The sequence below is a fragment of the Rhinatrema bivittatum genome, chromosome 8, assembly GCF_901001135.1.
Source record: "Rhinatrema bivittatum chromosome 8, aRhiBiv1.1, whole genome shotgun sequence".
Taxonomy (NCBI): domain Eukaryota; kingdom Metazoa; phylum Chordata; class Amphibia; order Gymnophiona; family Rhinatrematidae; genus Rhinatrema; species Rhinatrema bivittatum.
Genome location: NC_042622.1, coordinates 218,520,926 through 218,543,461, shown reverse-complemented (window position 1 = coordinate 218,543,461; position 22,536 = coordinate 218,520,926). Strand labels below are relative to the sequence as shown.

The 22,536-nt window shown below is 48.6% G+C and overlaps 1 protein-coding gene across 2 annotated transcripts in view; it reads left to right on the top strand.

Moving 5' to 3' along the window:
• The window catches only part of LOC115097458 (cold-inducible RNA-binding protein-like), an 81,467-nt gene extending 64,659 nt beyond the window's left edge, over positions 1 to 16,808 (top strand). For both annotated transcript variants that reach the window (XM_029613302.1, XM_029613301.1), the window contains exon 8: positions 16,650 to 16,808. The gene's annotated coding sequence lies outside the window, so the exon portion shown is untranslated. The remainder of the gene's footprint in view (positions 1 to 16,649) is intronic.
• The last annotated feature ends 5,728 nt before the right edge of the window (positions 16,809 to 22,536 follow it).

Below are 22,536 nucleotides of genomic sequence, written 5' to 3'. Positions count from 1 at the left end.
GAAAGGAAAATTAGTTCTTACCTGATAATTTTCGTTCCTGTAGTACCAAGGATCAGTCCAGACGCCCACCCATATCGGTGAAGAGTCCTGCGGCTGTTTTTTCAGATTCCTTTTTACAAGCACTTGTTCTATTTTCATATGGTTGTATTTCATGGCTTTCAGCCTGGTTTCCTCGTTTTTCCAACAGTTCATATTTATCTTGATCTAGTCACCAGTTTTGAGCCAATGGTTTCTTATTTCATTCTGCTTTGTTATTGATTATACTGAAGGATCGCAGGGGGCGCACCAGGGTGTATAGGGGGTGCCTTTTCAGTTTTCTCTGACTCCATCTGCTGGACGGGAGGCATAACCCAGCAGTCTGGACTGATCCTTGGTACTACAGGAATGAAAATTATCAGGTAACTAATTTTCCTTTGGGCACTCTTCCTTTTAAGGGCAAGTTGCTTTTTGGTGAGGACCTGGAACAGCTTAAGTCCTTGGGGGGGGGGGGGGGAACAAGGTCCATAAGCTGCCAGAAGACCTTCCCAAATAGTCTTAAGTCTTCCCCCCCCGACTCGCACTCGCTTCAGGGGGAATCGCCGTTATGTTAACAGGGCCCATGGATCCTTCCCCAGGGGAGGTTGTATCCAGGTTAGTCTTGGTCCCATTCCTTTCGTGGCCGTCTAGGTTTCCGAGATGGCCATCAGCAGTCCACCACCTCTAAGTCAGCACCCCAATGAGATTCGGCCGGTCCATTCCTCCGCACGAAACTTAGGTGGGCGTCTTTCTGTGTTTCTCGGAGTGGGCCAAAATCATTTCCGACCTCTGGGTCATCGATGTGATAGAACACGGCTACGCGTTAGAATTTGCCAGACACCTGCTGGATCTCTACATAGTCTCCCCTTGCAGCCGTTCCAAGCGGCCTGCGGTTTGTCACACCCTGTTGAAACTTCAGAAATTGGGGGCAATCCTTCCGGTTCCGGTACATGAAAGGGGCGCCAACCAATATTCAATTTACTTCATTCCCAAAGGAAGATTCCTTCTATCCATTCTGGATCACAAAAGGGTCAATCAAGCCCTCAAGGTTCCCTGTTTCAAAATGGAAACCCTGCGAGCAGTAATTGCAGCGGTTCGTCCCGGGGAATTTCTCGCTTCCCTAGATCTGAAGGAGGCTTATTTTCACATCCCCATTCGTCAGGAACATCAGAAGTTCCTTCGTTTTCAGATTCTAGGTCAGCACTTCCAGTTTCAGGCTCTCCTGTTCGGTCTTGCCACTGCTCCCCCGCACTTTTACCAAGATCATGGTAGTTGTTGCAGCAGCTCTTCGAGAAGGGATTTTAGTCCATCCTTACCTGGACGATTTGGTTGATAAAGGCCAAGTCAGTCTCTCTCTGTGCGCTCGCAGTAGACAGTTTTAGCCCTTCTCACATCTCTCAGTTGGATAATCAACTACTCCAAAAGCACTCTTCAGCCCTCGCAAGAGCTGGAATTTTTGGGCGCATTTTTCAACACTTGGATCTGTAAAGCTTTTTTCTTTCAGACTGGCGGACAATCAATCTGATAGATCAGTTGAACATTTTTGTCTCTCTCCCTCTTCCCACAGCGTGGTATTACCTCCAGGTTCTAGGGAACATGGCTTCCACGATCGATCTCGTCCCCTGGGCATTTATTTATTTATTTATTTATAATTTTTATATACCGACATTCTTACATTAAAATGCAAATCATACCGGTTTACATAAAACAGAAAAAGCAGGAAAAAATATTTCCATAGTCAAATAGAGAACATTTATAATAAAATTGTTAAAGGCATAAGGTAGGAACTTGAAAAAAAGGTTTGCTCATATGTGTCCTTTACAGAAAGCATTGTTGTCCCGTTGGAAGCAGATATCAGAGCAGTATCAGGAGATTCTCCCTCTCTCTGACTCTACCATCACCAGATTACAATGGTGGTTTTCCCCGGCTCACTTTCTCATTTTCATTTTCATTTAAAAAATTTATTAATCGCTTAACACAAAAGGCCTAAGCGATATACAAAATGAACATACATAATAAAACACAAAAATTTGACAAAGACCAAAAAAACAAACATTATAAATTATATAAAATAATAAAAAATGCAATGATATCACATCTAAATAAAATAACATTTTCGCTTCAAAAACAATAGTCATGAATACAGAAACAAAATGAGAATCAATTCAATATATTACAACCTAAACGCACGGGCTAAGAGAAATTCTTTATAGGATGATTTAAATTTCTTAACGTCCTCAATAGATCTCAATTCTATAGGGATTGAATTCCATTGAGAGGGTGCCGCAATTGAAAAGGAGGTCTCACGGGTACTAAACAGACGAGCTTGACGAATGGAAGGGACTTCTAAATTGTTTAATTGTGAAGATCTCAGGCATCTCATTGGTTTATAGATTCTCAGTAAGGCATTAAACCAATGTGACGAGTTGGAGTTACATAATTTAAAGACAATTAAACCGATTTTAAAGGAAATCCGGTCCGAAACAGGTAACCAATTAAGATGGCAAAGCACTGGCGAAATTCTCTCAAAACGTTTTAGATTGGATACCAACCGAGCAGCTGAATTTAACAACTGAATAGAATAAATTTGACATTTTGGTAAACCAATGTAAAGTCCGTTACAATAATCGATGTGCGGAAATATGAGTGCACGAACGACAGTCAGAAAATCCCTCTTGTAGAGCAAATGACGTAATCCAACAAGTAAACGCAATTTGAAAAAACCAGTTTTGATAAGCGTTCTGATCTGAGGTTTAAAAGATAAATTGGAATCCAGCAAGAAACCCAAACTCTTAATCGGAGACAAAAGAGAGTATGAGATATTATTGATAGACAAGGAATTCTGAATGGGAATGGATAATGATCGATGAATTAAGAGCATAGTCGTCTTATTAATATTGAGAAGTAGTTTATTATGTTTCAACCAGCGATTAATTGTGTCTAAACATAATGTAAGAGTGTCTACTGTTTCCTGCCAGGATTTCTTTACTTTGATGTAAAATTGTATGTCATCTGCATACAACTTGAAGCCATCAGTAATGATGGCTAAAAGCTTAGTTATTGGAGCCAGATAAATGTTAAACAACATAGCGGAAAGGGCAGAGCCTTGAGGGACCCCAACCTTCAAAGCCTGAGCGTCAAACATAGTTGTTAAATTTAATTGTCTGGGACCGATCTGAAAGATAATTCTGAAACCAGCCAAGCACTGTTCCTGTAATACCACACTCTCTCAAGCGAAACAACAGAATTTCATGATCTATAGAATCAAACGCTGAAGTAATATCTAATGAGACTAGTATGAATTGTTCACCACGATCGAGACCTCTTTTGAGGGAATCGACCAAGGAGATCAAAAGAAGCTCTGTATTGAGACCTCGCCGAAAACCAAATTGATGGGGACTTAAGATGTCGTATTTCTCAAGAAAGTTAGTAAGTTGTTGAAGCACAATCCCCTCAATTACCTTAGCTGGTAAAGGAAGCGAAGAAATTGGTCTATAATTGGTCTATAATTCTCAGGGGAATGCCTCTTTTGACTCCCTCTTGGGTCATATTAACAGATGCCAGCCTCTCCGGTTGGGGAGCTGCTGCCAATCTCAAATGACTCAAGGGTTCTGGTCCCTGTCCCAGTCTCTGTGGCACATCAATCGCCTAGAAGCCCAAGCAGTTCACCTGGCCCTCAAGTTTTTTTTTTGTTTTTTTTTCTTCCTCTGATTCGTCACAGAGCTGTCTGGGTGCTATCAGACAATTCCACCACAGTAGCTTACATAAATCAACAGGGGGGAACTCTAAGTCGTCTAATGGCGTTAGAAGCCAGCAAACTTTTTCTCTGGGCAGAAAGGCACTTGGATCACCTGGCAGCTTCCCACATAGCGGGAAAGGAGAATGTTCAAGCCGACTTCCTCAGTAGTCAACATCTTGATCCCGGCGAGTGGGAGTTATCAGACGTAGCGATGGATCTAATTGTGCACAGGTGGGGTCCTAGTCACCTAGACCTCATGGCAACGCTAGCCAACGCAAAGTCTCCCCGGTTCTTCAGCTGGTGGAGGGAGCATTGTTCAGAAGGGCTGGACGCATTGTTTCTTCCCTGGCCCTCCGACGTTCTTCTCTACGTGTTCCCACCGTGGCCGTTAGTGGGGAAGGTTCTTCGGAGAATAGAACTCCATCGCGGTCCGGTCATGCTCATGGCTCCCGAGTGGCCCCGACGGCCATGGTTCACGGCCCTGGTGAATTTCTCAGTGGACAGACCTCTTCGTCTCGGTCATCTGCCCCATCTTCTGTGACAGGGTCCCGTATTTTCCGACCAGGCGGATCGCTTCTGTCTAGCAGCATGGCTTTTGAATGGAGACGTTTGAGATGCAGAGGATATAAAGAGGAAGTTATTGCCACCCTTCTCAGGGCTCGCAAACAATCAACATCCCTTACTTATGTTGGGGTCTGGAAGGTTTTTGAAAATGTCTGAAGAGTTGGGTGTTTCGACTTGCTCACCTTCTGTTGCGGTTTTAATTTTCTTCAGCGTGGTCTCTCCAAGGGTCTTTCGGTTAGCTCTGCGTGTTCAGGTCTCAGCTCTTGGTTCTCTCCTGGGCACCATTGAAGGTCGGCTGGTTGCCTCTCATCCGGATGTAGTTCGTTTTCTCAGAGGCACTAAGCATTTAAAGCAGACTGTCCGGTCTATTTGTCCTTCATGGAATTTGGTGCTTTGAGCTCTTTGTACGGCTCCGTTTGAGCCTCTTCGTCGTACCACTCTCAAGACTGTTTTCCTGGTTGCTATCTGTTCAGCCAGGAGAGTGTCTGAGCTTCAAGCTCTATCTTGTAGATACCCTTCCTTGCGTTTTTCGGACTTGGGCGTTTCCCTAAAGACTGTACCTTCTTTCTTACCTAAGTTGGTTCCAACTTTTCATATTAACCAGTCTGAACTCCCCACTTTTTCACCAGAGGATATCGCGGTGTCTGGTAATAGTGATCTTCGTCTTGACGTCAAACGAGTCTTATTGCATTATCTTGAGGTCACTAATGATTTTCGGGTTTCCGATCTTTTTGTCCTGTGGAGTGGACCCAACAGGGGGAAGCAAGCTTCTAAGGCTACGATCACTGGTTGAAGGAGGTGATTTCTTCAGCTTATATCTGCAAGGGCCGACCAGTTCCTGAAGGCCTAAAAGCTCCTTTACGTTCTCAAGCGACTTCTTGGGCGGAGTCTCAATCGGTGTTGCAGCAAGAAATATGTAGGGCGGCTACATGGAAATCTCGTCATACTTTTGCTCATCACTACAGACTCTATGTTCAGGCTCCAGCCTTTGGTCGGCAGGTGCTTCAAGCGGGACTATCTGGGTCCCACCCTCTATAGGGAAGCTTTGGGACATCCCATGGTCTGGACTGATCCGGGTCCATACAGGGAAAGGAAAATTAGTTCTTACCTGAATTTTTGTTCCTGTAGTAACACGGATCAGTCCAGACACCCGCCCAATCTTGTTGTTCTGTCCGCTTGAATTCATTTTGTGTTCTGGTTTTTTCCTTCTTACAGGTTTTTTCTCTATTTTTGTCTCCTGCATCATTTTTCTGGAATTACTGTTAGGCACCGGAAGCATCTTTGTGATCAGGGGTAGAGATAAAAGTGCGTTTAGTTACACAGTTAATTCAATTGTTGTGGTTTTGTTTGGTTTAAATTAAATTTACTATTTATCCTGGTACTTGCTTGATCTTATACCTTTTCTGCTTTGACAGTGGTTATACTGAGGGTTCCAGGGTGGGTTCCGTCCTTATATGGGCTAGCCTCAGAACTCTGGTCTGTCTCCACCTGTTGGAATGGGGGCTCAACCAATGGTCTGGACTGATCAGTGGTACTACAGCAGGGGTCAGGAACCTTTTTGGCTGAGAGAGCCATAAACGCCACATATTTTAAAATGTAATTCCATGAGAGCCATACAATATGTTTAAAACTAAATACAAGTAAATGTGTGCATTTTATGTAAGATCACACTTTTAAAGTACAATAAGTCTCTGAAAATATTACACCAGGCCTTAAGACACCAATACATCTCCTATTAGGAAAACGGACCAAGTCAGGTTGCTATAGAGTCCTACACAGAAACTACACGCCAGCAGAAAACCTCACCTGAATCACGTGCTGTCCCTCACCTAACATAGAATAAAGAGACCAAAACGCATAACAAGAAGCATGCAGACAAAAACTGAATTGGAAACTGCAACAAGCCAGAGTCTCTGTATGCAGTGTAACAAAGGAAAAAAGAAACATCACACATCCTTATAAAACAAATCAAGAAATATAAAATCATCAGCAGTAAAACTGTACTAACAAAAAGAACATATTTCGAAACGGCTGATGAGTGGAATATCCAATAATTAAAAACTCATATAAAACATTTCCAGATACCAACAAAATATTTCAAAATAGCAGACACAAAGATCCAGTAATGAAAAATAATAAGGATACAAAAATTTTTTTGCTCTGCATACCTGGGAACGTTTGATATCCAGGTGTCCTGAGATTGTTCTGAATTAGCAGGAGGTGGGGTGGTTTGCTTGGAACTTTCTCCTCTCTCAGTCACATACCAGCGCTCTCTCTCACACTGGCTCTCAATGACACACCTATACACACATGCTCTCAGTCACTCACATATACAAATGTTTTTTCTCTCTCACTTATATAGGCTCTTAATTACACATTTACACACATGCTGTCTATCTTTTCACGCTTACACACACACAGGCTTTCAATCACATAAATACATGCTGTCTTTTTCTCTCACACACAGACTCTCATTCACATGCTTACAAACATGTCCTCTCTTTCTCTCATTTACACACAGGCTCTCAATCACATACTCACATGCTCCCTCACCTAAATCAGCTCTCAATCACACACAGACACACATGGTCTCTCTCTCTCATTTAAACACAGGCTCTCAATCACATACTCACATGCTCCATCACCTAAATCAGCTGTCAATCAGACACAGACACACATGATCTCTCTCTTACTTATACACACAGGCTCTTAATCATACATACACATGATCTCTCTCACACACAAAGGATCTCAATCATACACACATACTCTTTCAAACAAACAGGTTTTCAATTACAAACTTACACATACAGGTTCCCAATGGTAAACTTACATTCATGCTCTCTCTCTCACAGGCAGGATCTCAATCACAGACATACTCTCTTTCACATATACAGGCTCTCAATCATTCACATACATGCAATCTCTCACTCACACACACAGGATCTCAAACACACATGCTTGCTCGCTCATTCACTCTCTCTCCCCCCCCCCCGGGAACTCGCGGCAGCAGCAGCAGCCACCTCCCAACGCTAACCTCCTTCATTTTCAGCCCTCGCGGAGGCGAAGGCGGAGTCCCATCGGCCGCGGTTGAAGATTTTCATTTTCCTCCGAGCCGCGCTGCAGTCTTCTTCCCGCGCAGGCACCCGATGCTCTCCACTTCCTCTTCCGGGCCGCTGGAGTCATCGGGTGCCTGCGCGGGAAGACCCGCGCAGGCACCCGATGACTCCAGCGCTGGCACCCGGCTGACACCCGATGACTCCCGCGCAGGCACCCGGATGACTCCAGTCGGCGTGCTCTCTTCTCCTCCCCCCCCCCGCGGCCCGGAAGAGGAAGTGGAGAGCATCGGGTGCCTGCGCGGGAAGACCCGCGCAGGCACCCGATGACTCCAGCGCTGGCACCCGGCTGACACCCGATGACTCCCGCGCAGGCACCCGGATGACTCCAGTCGGCGTGCTCTCTTCTCCTCCCCCCCCGCGGCCCGGAAGAGGAAGTGGTGAGCATCGGGTGCCTGCGCGGAAGAAGAGACTACGCTAGTGTGGTCTCTTCTTCCCGCGCAGGCACCCGATGCTCTCCACTTCCTCTTCCGGGCCGCGGGGGGGGGGGGAGGAGAAGAGAGCACGCCGGTGCCGCTGACTCCAGCTGTCCTGCCGCGTTCCGCCCGGGCTGACAGCATTTTAAGCCCGGGCGGCGGAGGACCGGGGAGCAGCTGGGTCAGCGGGGAACCGCGAAGTATGGCGACACGTGTCTGCGAGCCAGATGCAGCCCTCAAAAGAGCCATATCTGGCTCGCGAGCCATGGGTTCCCGACCCCTGTACTACAGGAACGAAAATTATCAGGTAAGAACTAATTTTCCTTTTTTACTTCTGTTCTCTCGGGGTCCCTTTTTTCCTGCCAGGGGGGGGGCCCCAGAGTTCCATCGCGGGAGGTTTGTTTTTTCTTTCTCTCCTTTCCTCGCTGAGGCAGAGCATGCCGCAGCGTTCTGCCTGTCAGGCCTGCAGGTCTGCGCAGGCGTGGCTGTCCAGAGAAGCCTTTGCTCCTCCTGTGTCTCGGGGTGAGGGAGGGTCTTTGGCCCCAATCGGGACTCGAGGCGGTAAGCCTTCGCAGGCCGGGTCCTCCGGGGTCAAGTCAGCGGCATTCCGTTCTTGGGTAGCCCGGGAACGGGTGCCATTTTGAATCCCTCTAGTTCAGTTTCTGCGGGAATGGCAGCCATTTTTTCGCCTTGGAGCTGAGGCGCCCTCGATTCCGCAGGGTCCCTGTGGGGGGCCGACCTGCGAGGCTGGTGGATGTCAGCATATCTGAGGGGGATGACGACGGGGCATCTTCTGATTCGTCATTTGGATCTGAGTTTGTTCTATTAATGCACAAGGCCTTTAAGGCCCATAGGCTGGCCAAAAAAAGGCCTCTGGATAATCCCTCTCCGGACTCTAGACCTGGGAAGCAGTCAGGCCGTCCCAGTTACAGGGGGCCCGGACAGGTCCCAGCCTCGGACAGCCAGGGGAGATCCAGATACTTCCACAGATACAGATGAGCCGGAGGATCCTCAAGGGGATCAGGATCTCCCTTCCCAGCCTCCAAGGGGGGTTGATGGGGACAGATCAGGGGCCCGTGGGTACCCATGGTTCACAGACAGAAGGGGATGACACGAAGGTAATTCAGCTATTCCGGAAGGATGAGTTGGGGCCCCTTATCCCTGAAATTCTGGGGGAATTGGGATTCAGGTGCCTCAGGAAGAGTCACGTCTCGGGGTGACAGACCCATTCGTCTTAGGACTTAAGGGGCCGCCTTCTGCTTTTCCCTTACATTTTTCGGCCTCAGATTTGCTTTTTAAGGCTTGGGGCTGAAGGTGACAAAGGCAATGGATAAGCTATATCCCTTGCTGGAGGATGCCCTGGAAATGTTGTGCATGCCGAAGATAGATTCCGCAGTGGCTGCGGTCACAAAAAAGACCACCATCCTGGTGACGGGAGGTACTGCGCTTAAGGATTTACAGGATAGGAAGCTGGAAATACAGCTCAAGAGGATTTTTGAAGTCTCTGCATTAGGAATTCGGGCACCAAGTCGGAGGCACTCTGTCGAACAGTGGTTCAGAGGGTGCTTCAGTTGTTGCATGCCAGCGGTTCAGAGGGTGCTTCAGTTGTTGCATGCCCTGGGTTGGATAGTCGATGTCTCCAAGAGTCATCTAGTTCCCTCAAGTCGCTGGAATTTTTGGGAGCTTTGTTCGACACCCATCTGAACTGTGTCCCTAACGCAGGAGCGAATGGTCAAGTTGCAGGGGCAAATTCAAAGATTGTTATCCAAGCAGGTACCAATCATCTGGGACTATTTACAAGTGTTGGGATCAATGATTTCCATGCTGGAATTGGTCCCCTGGGCTTTCGCTCATATGCGGCCTTTACAGTCAGCATTGCTCTCTGGGTGGAACCCAGTATCAGAAGAATTTCACCTGCCACTGACCCAGGTGGCCCGGGACAGCATGGATTGGTGGTTGTCACCAAACAATTTGAGTCACGGAGTGCCCCTGGAGATCCCGGCCTGGACGGTAATCATGACGGATGCCAGCCTGTATGGTTGGGGAGCAGTCTGTCTACAGAAGTCGGTACAGGGTTAGTGGTCCCCGAGGGAGGCGTCTTGGGAGACCAGAGCGGTCCGGCTGGCTCTGCAAGAGTTTCTCCCAATAATTCGCAGTCAGGCTGTCAAGAGTCCTTTCGGACAACGTGACCACGGTGGCTTGCATCAATCGGCAGGGGGGGGGGACCAAGAGCCAAGCCGTTGTGGCCGAAGCTTTGCTATTGATAGCATGGGCAGAGAAGCATCTGGACAGCATAGCGGCCTCTCACATTGCCGGGGTGGAGAATATTCATGCAAAGGGATATTCGGATGCGGTGGTAGCTACCCTTCTACATTCCCGAAAAGTCTCTACATCGTTGTCTTATGTGCGGGTCTGGAAGGTATTCGAATCATGGTGCCTTACTCGAGACGTGCTTCCTACTCGGGCAACCGTGTCGGATATCCTACTTTTCCTGCAGGACAGTTTGACTAAGGGCCTTTTGTGTAGTTCATTACAGGTGCAAGTAGTGGCACTGGGATCCTTGTGCGGTCAAATTCAAGGGGCATCGGCGGTTCATCCGGATGTGGTGCACTTCCTTGGGGGTGGGGGGCGAAGCATTTACGGCCCCCATTTCGTCAGCCCTGTCAGTCATGGAATTTGAATATAGTCCTTAAGGCGTGTGTGGAGCTCCCTTTTAGCCTATTCGTAGAGTCACCTTAAAGGATCTAACGCTGAAGGTGATGCTTCTGGTGGCTATTGTCTCGGCGCAAAGGATTTGAGTTGCAGGCTTTATCGTGCCGAGAGCCCTTCTGGCGTATTTCTGAGACGGAAGTGTCGTTGCGTACAGTTCCCTCTTTTCTGCCCAAGGTGGTTTCTTCTTTTCATGTGAATCAGATGGTCAAGCTGCTGTCGTTTTTGCAGCTAGACAGTTCAGATCCGTTGTCTAGGGATCTCCTTAAGTTGGATGTGCGGCGAACATTGCGGCGCTACTTGGAGGCGACCAATGCGTTCCAGGTCTCTGACCATCTCTTCGTTCTCTGGAGTGGTCCTAGGTGGGGTAATATGGCTTCTAAGGCTACCATTGCTCGTTGGTTGAAAGAGACCATCAGTTCGGCATATATGGTCCAGGGACGGTCTCTACCATTGGGTCTTCGGGCTCATTCTACTCGTTCACAGGCCACGTCCTGGGCAGAATGTCACCATATTTCTATGGAGGAGATTTGTAGGGCGGCCATCTGGAAATCATTATATACGTTTGCCAGGCACTATTGTCTAGATGTCAAGGCTCCAGGACCAACAGGGTCTGGGGAAGGAGTGCTCAGAGCGGGCCTCTCCGGATCCCATCCCAAGTAAGCTCTGCTACATCCCAGGAGCCCGGACTGATCCGGGTACATACAGGAAAAAGAAAATTGGTTCTTACCTGAATTTTCGTTCCTGTAGTACCACAGATCAGGCCAGAGTCCTGCCCGGAGGTATTGCTGATGCCGAGAGAGGCAGTGCGGTATGTTTTTTGTGCATTTTCAATCAGAATATGTTGCTGTCTTTGTCCATTATGGGTGACACAGGTTCTGTCCCCAATTGGGGAGTTGTGAACTGGTATCTATGTTAATAGTTATATAGTTGGAGATGTTTGCTTGAATTATTCTGCTTTGACATTAAGTAATACTGCCAGACTGTAGGTGGCACCAGCCTAGATATAGGCAGAGTTTTGGTTTGTAAACTTCTGCCTCATCTGCTAAGAGGGGGGGCAAAACCCAGGAGTCTGGACTGATCTGTGGTACTACAGGAACAAAAATTCAGGTAAGAACCAATTTTCTTAATTTGCATCCTAGCATATTTTGCAAATTTTATTTGTTATTTGTTAAATGTAAGCCCCCGAGGCGACAATTTTGTTTCATTGTACACCGGTGCGATATGTATATTATATAGGAGCGTCTGTTTATAAAAATCAAAAATAAATAAATATCTAGATTAATGTAATCAAATGCTGTTCCCTATATGTACCCAGATCAGCCCAGACTGCCTTCATTCCAGAGACAGTTTTACTGACATTGCAGTTTCCTGTACATACCCGGATCAGTCCAGACAGTGGGTTATGTGCCCAGTCCAGCAGATGGAGTCAGACCAAATTTCAGAGGGCAGTCCCTTATACACCAGTGCACCCTCTGGAAAACCTCTGTATCTTTCTGACTCCAGCAGATGCGAGTGTGGAACCTCTGGTTCCCCATTAGATTCCTTTATTTTCACGGACTTTGCTTTTTGTCTTGTATTTGTTTGGATGGATCAAGTTTGGTAATTGTTAAAGAGACTTCTGCCACTCAGCAACTGGCTTGCAGTCTGAACTTTTCTTGAAGTCTCTATCCCTTCCTCTATTGTTTGTGGGGTACGTGTTCTGTATATTTTATTTACAGGTGAATCCCTGGCTCTCCTCTTGGGGGTGCACGCTGGTAGTCCAGCCTCCACTGCCCCTGAGAGGTGCTTTCCTCAGGGCAGTTTACTCAGGGAAGCGCCATACCCCTGTTGTCGCTGTTACATTACTTTCTCTGGTCGGATAGTGTGGCAGCCTCCTTGCCGCGGCGGGCTATTTTCCCGCAGTTTTCAGCGCATCTTGTCAGATCTGTCTGCCGCGCGGCACCCTTCCTCCACCCCTGATGCCGCGATCGTACCAGTGTAGTGCATGCGGGGAGCCCGGGTTGAGGCTCTTGCGCAAGGGACTGTGTTAAAGTGCCTCTCCGGGGGGGGGGGTCCCTCACTGTCACTGACGCGCCCAGTTTCGTGCTCACTCGCGCTCTTGAGGGGCAGCAATCTGCCCCGTTCCCGCTTAGTGAGGGAACAGTGGCCATTTTAATTGAGGATCAGGATGGTGATTTGGTGACACTACCAGCGATTTAACTCCGGTACCGCCTTTGGGAACTTTGCCTCTGGCTGGGGACCCCCTGACTCGGCCTCCCATGGGGGCTACACAGTTTACCACGGATTTTGTGCTTTTGATGCACAGTGCTAATCTGGCTTGGATGAGCCAGACACAGGAACCAGCACCAGGCCCCCCTCCTCCCAAAATCCCTAGGCTTGCGGACTCTTCTCCAGCGGGGGATTCCCAGGGCATGGGAGATCGGGCACATCCAGGATCCGAGTGGTGCACCCACCGGTGGGAGGTGTGGATCCCGACCTGGATTAGTTTTTACCAGCGGCTCAGGCAAAAGGGGACGATCCGAGAGTACTTGATCTTCCACAGGGACAAGTTGGACCCTTTCATACCGTTCATTATTCAGGAGCCTAGACATTGACCCTCTGCCGGACATTCCGGTGACCACTCCTCAAGGAAAGAAGGGAGACCCTGTTTTAGCAGGATTGCAGCCGCCAACAAGGGCTTTTCCTACCCACCCTACCCTGCTTCAGCTTTTGTCCAGGGAATGGAATGCCCTTCAAAGGATCCCTTCTGTTCAGCAGTGAACTAGAGAAACTGGCCCACAAATGGGGCATGTCCCCCCCCCCCCAATTGCCACACCTACTGGAGGACAGGAATAAGAAACCAGCGATCCTTCCCCCAGGCCTCCAGAGGCAGAGCTTCACAACACTTCAACCCATACAGAAGCAACTATCAAGCGCCCCGTCCTACAGGCAGGAACCAGTCCTTTCAGAACAAGCACAAGAGGGGAACCAGCTCAGGGTTACTAAGGAGATAATCTGAGCGCGCGTTACGGTATCGGAGGGGAGTAGCTAATTCCTGCATTATACAGTTAATTCGTTCATTTACATGCCCCGTGCGGAAAGGGTTATGCGTCTGTTTTAAGAAGTGCTAAGGACGCGTGAAACTGGAGACTGGATCGCCTTACGCGCCCGAATTGTGCGCTCCGAGCACGTTACAGACGGGCAATCTTCGACCGAACGATACTGTATCGACCCGACAGTCGCTAGAATATCTAGGAGTCTGATTCGACACAGAAGAAAAGGTCAGCCTGACTCCCACAAGGAGATCAAAACTGAGGAACCTGTTACAAATCCTGAGCAAACCTCGCCCCACAGCATGGGATTACCTACAAGTCCTCAGTCTGGTATCCACACTGGAAGTAGTGCCATGGGCATGAGCTCACATGAGACCCCCCCTACAGCACTCACTTCTCTCAATGAAATCCACTATCTCAGAACTACGCCGTTCGTCTATCACTCCCAGGTAGGGTCCTGACCCAGTTACAGTGGTGGCTGCAGGGCAGCCAACTGAACCAGGGAGCAAGGCTATCTTCACCAACCTGGACCCTGCTCACCACAGATGCCAGCCTGAGGATGGGGAGCACACTGCGAGGAGTTAACCGCCCAAGGGCAGTAGAACATCAACCGCCTAGAAGCGCGGGCGGTCAGAATAGCCTACTTGCAATTCGATCAGACTCTGAGACAAAGCAGTCAGAGTAATGTCGGAAAACGCCACGACAGTGGCCTACATCAACCGTCTGGGGGGAACCAGAAGCCAACAGGTGTCTCTGGAAATTGACCCTCTAATGTGGGCAGAAGTAAACTTCCAGGAGATCTCAGCCGTCCACATCGCTGGGAAAGACAACATCACGGTGGACTACCTCAGCAGAGAAAGTCTAGACCCAGGAGAATGTAAGCTGTCGCTGGCAGCGTTCCAACCGATGTGATGATTGCCTAACGAATGTCGGTATACAAAAAGTGCAAATAAATAAATAAATAAATGATAGTGAACCGGTGGGGGACACTAGACATGGACCTTCTGGCAAACCGGTCCAACGCCCAAGTATCCAGGTACTTCTGCCGCAGGCGGGGGACCCTATACGCCTTCCTGCCATGGCCCCTATTGGACACAATCATCCACAAGATACAGCTACACAGGGGACTAGTACTTCTAATGGCCCCAGACTGGTCAAGAAGACCATGCTAAGCAGACAAGAGAAGACTGACAGGGACCCCCCCTGCCACTACCTCCACACAGACCTGCTTCAACAAGGACCGATCCTCCACGAGGATCCAACTCACATTCTCTTACGGCCTGGCCATTGAGAGAGCAGATACTCAGGGGCTGTAATCGACACCCTACTCTGAGCACGCATAAGGATTTGGCGAATATTCAAAGCCTGGTGCAAAGACCACGACATCATACCACTTTCAATTAAAGTTCCCGTGATCCTGGAATTCCTGCAGAACGGGCTACAGAAGGGTCTCTAAACTCCAAGGTATAGGTAGCCGCATTGACATGCTACAGCTCCAAGAGCGAGGGCGACAGCATAGCCTCTCACCCAGATGTTTCACACTTCCTGAAAGGAGTCAAACACATCTGCCCACCACTAAAGTGGCTGGTACCTCTTTGGAATCTCAACCTGGTCTTGGATTTCCTAGCAGGAGCCTCCTTCAGGCCCCTCTGAGGTCTGTCCCTCCGCCTGTTAACCTTTAGACAGCATTCCTGCTGCATTTCGGAACTGCAAGCACTGTCCTGCCGTGAGCTGTTCCTCAGGCTCACCCTGGGAACCATCCAGCTATGCACAGTCCCTTCGTTCCTTCCCAAAGTGGTGTCACACTTCCATCTTAACCAAACCATCTCACTACCATCGCCGGATGAAGAATTCAGAAGAGGCTCATAGTCTACACCACCTCAACATCGACAGACTCCTATCCAGATACCTGGAAATGTCGGAACTCATATGAAAAACGGACCACTTATTTGTCCTTCACAGCTGGAAGAGACAAGGGGAAGCAGCCTCGCAGGCAACCATAGCCCGCTGGATCAAGGAAGTCATCAAGGCGGCCTATGTAGAAGCAGGCAAGCCACCGCCTTTACAGGTCAAGGCCCATTCTACTAGAGCCCAGGCAGTGTCCTGGGCAGAAACCAGAATGCTGAGATTTGCAGGGCAGCGACATGGTCCTCCATCCACACCTTCTCCAGATTCTACCACCTGGATGTCCAGGCTCGGGAGGACACTGCATTTGCAAGGGCAGTACTAAGTGGGTCACGGGCAGCCTCTACCCAGTTCAGGAGTAGCTTTTATACATCTCATTGGTCCTGAATCCATCTGCTACACACTAGGAAATGGAGAAATTAACTTACCTGATTTTGTTTTCCTTAGTGTAGACAGATGGACTCAGCATCCCACCCTTGGCTGCTGTTGTGCATGGAATTTCGAATGATTAAAGGGTAAACCATGTTTTCATTCACCTAGGACACACACCCTACTGGGTGTCAACGCTTTCCAGATGAGTATACTGGCGGTCTCCAGCTATAGCAAATTCAACCAGATCAAGTTACAAAGTTTAACCAAGTTATAAAGCTATTCAAGTTAATCAAATTAGTCAGTCACACAAATATCCACAATGCTTTTCGAGGAGAATACTGAAGAGCTGCACTTCCTGCAGAGGTATATGTACTAGGGGCTGACGTTAGATTGAAATCTGATCGGTCTCCAACTGCTATTAGGAGTACACTATACCCCATTGGTCCTGAGTCAATCTGTCTACACTAAGGAAAACGAAATTATCAAATAAGTAATTTCTCCATTAATTTCTGGGCTACCTGTCACTATGTAGCCATTCCTTCCTTTAATTTTCACAACTTAAATGGCACAAAATCAAACTTTCAATTTTCCTGCCAATTTCTCTCTTATCCCCTTTAAAATGTTTTACTAATTCCAAGTTTTATACTATAAAGAGCTACAGTCCTCCCTAGCCTTTTTCAATTGTATCAAAATGTCTTGACAAGGATTGTTTGAATTTCCAATGGGGAAATTTTATTAAATGCCACACTAACCTTTTTCTTTCTGCTTTGTCTTGCAGGATGCCCTGGAGATCAGCCTTCCACTATACACTGCCTTCAAGCAATCCCAAAGAACAGTCGGTGCTACATTATAGACAACATGGTTCTGAATATATATTCTGAAAGTTTCTGTTGTAGAACATAATTTATCAGGCAATAAAGTATCATTCAACCTCCAATACATTCTCTGTCTCTAAATTAGAGGTCAGGCCAGATCTGACCATATTTTTCCAATGTCAGCTCCCACAACCTGATTGATATAAGAATTATGTGGTGTAGAAAAGAGTATAATGCTATCTGCAGACATCCACAAGATTCCAGTCCTGCAGTTTAAGTTTTTTTGCCCTAGAATAGCTGGGGAACCTGACACAGCCCAGAAGAATTATCAAGTGTTGGAAAGAGTAAAATTGAAATCTCTACCCAACAATTCAAGGTCTTGGCCAAAGAATAAAGTTCTCCCTGAATCTTGTGAAGTGTGTATATTTTACCATAGTATAAGGAATTCCCACCTCAATTTGAATAACAAGAATTCCCTGTATGTAACTGGATCAGTGAAGACTCCTGGGTTTTTACTCCCCCTCCCTTCCCCCCCCCCCCCCCCCCCACACACACACACCTCTAGCGGATGGAGACAGGGCCAAGTTTTGTTGCTAAACTTCTATCTAGGATGGTGCCACCTACAGTCTGGCAGTATTCTGTCTCCAGCAGGCAGAGGAGGTGCAAAACCTACAGACTGAGTTAGGCAAAAGTTTAAAAATAAAATGGGGACAGTTTTCAGGAGACAGACCAGTGTGTTCCTGCAGGTTGCGGTCTCCTGCCTCCCACGGGGTTGTGAGGTCCTGAGGGGATCATCTCCCCCCCCCCCCCCCCCCCCCCCCCCCCCCCCCCCAATATTCCCCCACTGGTGTTAGAGGCTGTGAGTGTTCTGGGTTGAGGACCCTTTGATCAACACATACTGGGGGTGATACCAGGGAGCCAGACTCACTCCCCCCAATAGGTTCAGGACCCAGAGGTGCTGGACAGGTGGTACTTAAAAAATTCCCTGTACGTACCAGGATCAGTCCAGACAGTGGGTTATGTCCCCCTTCGCACAATTAAACTCTGGAATTTGTTGCCAGAGGATATGGTTAGTGCAGTTGGTATAGCTGTGTTTAAAAAAGGATTGGATAAGTACTTGGAGAAGTCCATTACCTGCTATTAAATTCACTTAGAGAATAGCCACTGCCATTAGCAATGGTAACATGGAATAGACTTAGTTTTTGGGTACTTGCCAGGTTCTTAAGGCCTGGATTGGCCATTGTTGGAAACAGGATGCTGGGCTTGATGGACCCTTGGTCTGACCCAGTATGGCATTTTCTTATGTTCCAGCAGATAGAGCAAAAACTGAGGGCGGTCCCTGATAACTTGGTGCACCCTCTGTAAACCTTCAGCATTTCTGACTCCAACAAATGGCATTCCCTGTATGTACCAGGATCAGTCCAGGACACCTGGGTTGTGACTCCGCACCAGTAGATGGAGACAGAGCAAGACCTATCGGGCATAGCCATATATGGTAACATGCCTCACACAGCCCCTCAGTCTTACTCTGTCTCCAGTAGATGGTGCAGGTGCAGTCACAGCCTCTGCCTGCCCTGGGTTAGATAGTCAGGGTTGGTTTCTTTGCTGTTGGTTTTGACAGGAAAAAAAAAACTAAAATAAAAGAATATTAATAAGTAATAGGAAGAAGAGAAGGTCCCAGTCTGTCCTGTCTCCCAGCGGGGTTAGAAGGTTCTGAGGGGACCAGCCCCCCCCTGGTTAAGGCTGCTGCTAGGGTCGAGGACCCGACTGGTTAAGTACCTGCAACGGGGGTGACACCGGGGAGCCCGGTTCACTTACCCCTGCTGGAGCAGGAGCCTCAGGACCGGGGACAGCGGCAAACTTGGTAAAAAAAAAAGTGAATTTTTTTCTTTGTGCCAGCTCTCCATTTCTTCGGGTGGGGGGCGCCTCGAAGGGACTTGGATTTAAATTTAGTTTTATTTTAAGTTTTAATTAATTTTTGTGGTAATTTGTTTTCCCTCGCGGTCAGTCTGCCGCACTTGCGGCTCGGCGCACATCTTTCCCGCAATGGTATTTGTTCAGTCTGTGTTTCAGGAGGTGAGGGACCGGTCCCGGGTGGCGCGATCGCTGCCGCCGCGTCTGCAGAGCTTTTTCCCCTCAGTGCAGGAGTGGCGGCCATCTTGGCTACAGGCGGGAAGTCGCGTGGGAGGCTGCTGGTGATGGCGGCCTGCCTCCTGCGCTTTCTCCGCAGCAACGGCCTTTGGAGGGGGGGGGGGGGGTTTGAGTCCCCGGTGGAGACCAGTGCGGACGAGGCGTCTTCGGACTCAGAGTCCTCATTTTCTTCGGATTTTGCGCTTTTATTGCGCCAAGTCCTGAAACATAAAAGACGCAGACAAAAAGCGGGAAAGTTATGTCCCGCGAAGGGATCCGGCAGAGGAAATCCAGAGAGGGTTCGAGCGGTACCCCAGCCCCACCTATTTATTATTTATTTACGGGTTTTTTATATACCGGGGCACGTAAGTAACATCACCTCGGTTTACATTCAAACATTAATTCAGCATATTGCTTTACATTATAACATTAAAACTGAAAGAATACAAATCCATGTAAACTTTGTATAATGAGAATAAATATCAGAATATGAGTGTCTGTGGGATTAAACTAGAACGCAAAGGACTCAGTTCAAGAATAGTTGGCTTTTTTATATAGCCAGGTTTTTAAGTTTTGTTTAAATTTTTTGTAGCAACATTCCTGTCGTAATTCTGATGGCATGGTGTTCCATAGTCTGGATCCAGCAATGATGAAAGAACGTTCTTTTGTAGTGGACAGATTAGTCAGGTTGGGTGCAGGGATCTTCAGTTTAGCTAAATGCTGGAATCTGGTTGGGCGGATTGATGTTTTGAATTGAAGGTGATCAGAGAACCAGTTCATATCTCTGTTATGGGTGGCTTTATGAATCAGCGTCAAGGATTTATATATTATTCTGGATGCCACGGGTAGCCAGTGTAATGATTGAAGCGCTGGAGTGATGTGCTCATGGCGGCTTGTGTCGGTGATGATGTGGGCAGCTGCGTTTTGTAAAATTTGCAAGGGTTGAATTGTAGTTTTAGGAAGCCCAAGTAGCAAAGCATTGCAGTAATCAATCTTTGATAATATAGTTGCCTGTAGTACAGTGCGAAAGTCATACCTAAGCGGAAATGCTCGGTGCGGGGCATCCCTCAAGACACTGACACCGACTCCACGTCACCGAACGAGGCAGATCCGTCCGAGGAACCCCCGGAAGGGGCTGATGGAGCGGCGGCTGTTGAGGGAGATGACCCGAACGTGGTCCGACTGTTTCAGAGGGAAGAATTGTCCCCGCTTATCCCGGCTATCCGCCAGGAGCTGGGGGTGGAGGCTCCAACGGTGGTATCTCGACCGGGAGCGAAAATGGATCCGGTCTTATTGGGGCTCACTGGGCCAGCAGTGGCCTTCCCTTTCCACTTCTCAGCTTCGGATATTTTGTTCCGCGAATGGGATACCCCAGAGTTGGGACTGAAGGTCAGTAAAGCCATGGATAAGCTCTACCCGTTACCAGAGGACGCGCTGGAGCTCTTGCGGCTGCCAAAGGTAGACGTGGCGGTGTCCGCAGTGACGAAGCGGTCGATTCCAGTCACAGGAGCCACGGCTCTCAAGGACATACAGGATAGAAAGCTGGAGCTGCAGCTTAAGAAGATTTTTGAAGTGTCTGCATTGGGGGTCTGTGCAGCCATCTGCAGTAACTTTGCCCTGCGGGCCAGCTTGCACTGGGCACAGGTCCTCCAGGCCAATGTAGACCTTTCTGAGGAGGAGGCCACACAGGCAGATCGTTTGGAGGCGGCAATAGCGTACAGTGCCGATGCCCTCTACGACCTCCTCCGTACGTCGTCCAGATCCATGGTTTCGGCCCGTCTCCTCTGGCTCCGCAATTGGGCGGCGGATGGGTCATCCAAAGCTCACCTCGGGGCGCTGCCGTTCAAGGGGAAACTATTGTTTGGCAAACAGATGATTTGATGTTGTCCCTCGGGGAAAATAGGGCGTTTAAGCTGCCTGAAGACAGGTCTCGAACTCTGTCCTCTTTCCCCAGTAGGTCCCGTTTCCGAGGAAACAGGAAGTAGCGGCCTCAAGAGGTCCTCCGGTCCCTCCTACCGTTCAAGTTCCTCCCGGTCATCCTCGTGGCCGCAGTCCTTTCGTGGGAAACGGTTCGGTCGTCAGGGGGGACCTCTGGCGGGACCGGGGTCCAAGGCCTTCCAATGAGAAGGTCTGTCCATCCCTCGTGTCAGCTCCAGTCGTTCGTTCCAAACGTAGGAGCCAGGTTGGAGTTGTTTTCCGAGGAATGGGCCAAAATAACGTCTGATCAGTGGGTCCTCAGCGTGATAAAGCGCGGTTACGCGTTAGATTTTGCACGGACCCCGACAGACAAGTTCCTGGTGTCGCCCTGCAAGTGTCCAAAAAGTGCGCAGCAGTAAAGGGTACCCTTTGACGCCTGGAAGACTTGGGAGCGATCTCCCCCGTGCCGCCCGGTCAGTGAGGTGTGGGCCGTTACTTGATTTACTTCATCGTGCCAAAGAAGGACGGCACGTCAAGGCCAATTCTAGATTTGAAGGGGGTAAACAGATGCCTTCGCATTACACACTTCAAAATGGAGACTATTCGATCCGTGATTGCCTCGGTCCGTCCAGGCGAATTCCTGGCCTCCTTGGATCTCACAGAAGCTTACCTCCATATCGGCATTCATCCGTTTTATCAACTGTTCCTCAGGTTTTGCATTCTGGGCAGGCACTCAGTTCAGGGCTCTTCCGTTCGGTCTCGCCACGGCCCCCCCGCACGTTCACCAAGGTGATGGTAGTGGTGGCGGCTCAGCTCCGACGGGAAGAAAATACACAGATGGGCCCATGACTCTACTTGCATGACACCCTGGCCAATCCAGAACATTAGCCACTCTGCAAAGGTATTACTGGTGGTCCTCCATGAAAAAAGATGTTCAGGCCTATGTGGAGTCGTGTCCTACCTGCGCTAGACAGAAACCACCAGTTGGTCACCCTTGGGGCCTTCTCCAACTACTGCCCACTCCAAGCAAACCATGGACACATATAGCCACAGACTTCATCGTTGACTTGCCACTGTCCGACAGCAACAATACCATCTGGGTCACAGTACACCGCTTTTCTAAAATGGCCCATTTCATGGCACTACCTGGGTTACCTTCAACTCTTGAACTGGCGAAACTTTTTATCCGCATGCCAAAACACATCCTCTCCAACCAAATAGTCCAGTTCACCACAAAATTCTGGAGAGAGCGCTATGCAGGAAATTTGACATCTCCCTGAATCTTGCCAGCGTGTACCATCCGCAGGCAAATGGACAAACAGAATGGATGAATCGTATGCTAAAGAAGTTCCTACGAGCTTATGTTAATTCCAGGCAAAGCAATTGGTCCGAGTTGCTCCCCTGGGCCGAATTTGCATTGAATTTTCATCTGTAAGCTTCAACAGGGTCATCACCCTTCCAAATAGTCTATGGACAACAACCTCTGCCACCTCTACCAGTATCACTGTCGGTATCTTCTCCTGCAGGCCAGGTTTCGGCACAAGAACTGCATCAACTCTGGCAGCACACCAAGGAACGCTTCCTAAAGGCTGGGCAAAAGGCTAAGAAGTTTTACAATGCACACCATCGAGCCGCTCCGCAGCTTCAACCCGGAGACAAGGTATGGCTCAGTATCCACTTCATATGCCTAAAACTGCCCTCTGCTCGAATTGCGCCCAGATACATTGGGCCTTTCACAGTCCTCTGCCGCCTGGATCCCGTCACTTACAGCTTACAGTTACCTTTATCACTTCGCATCCACAA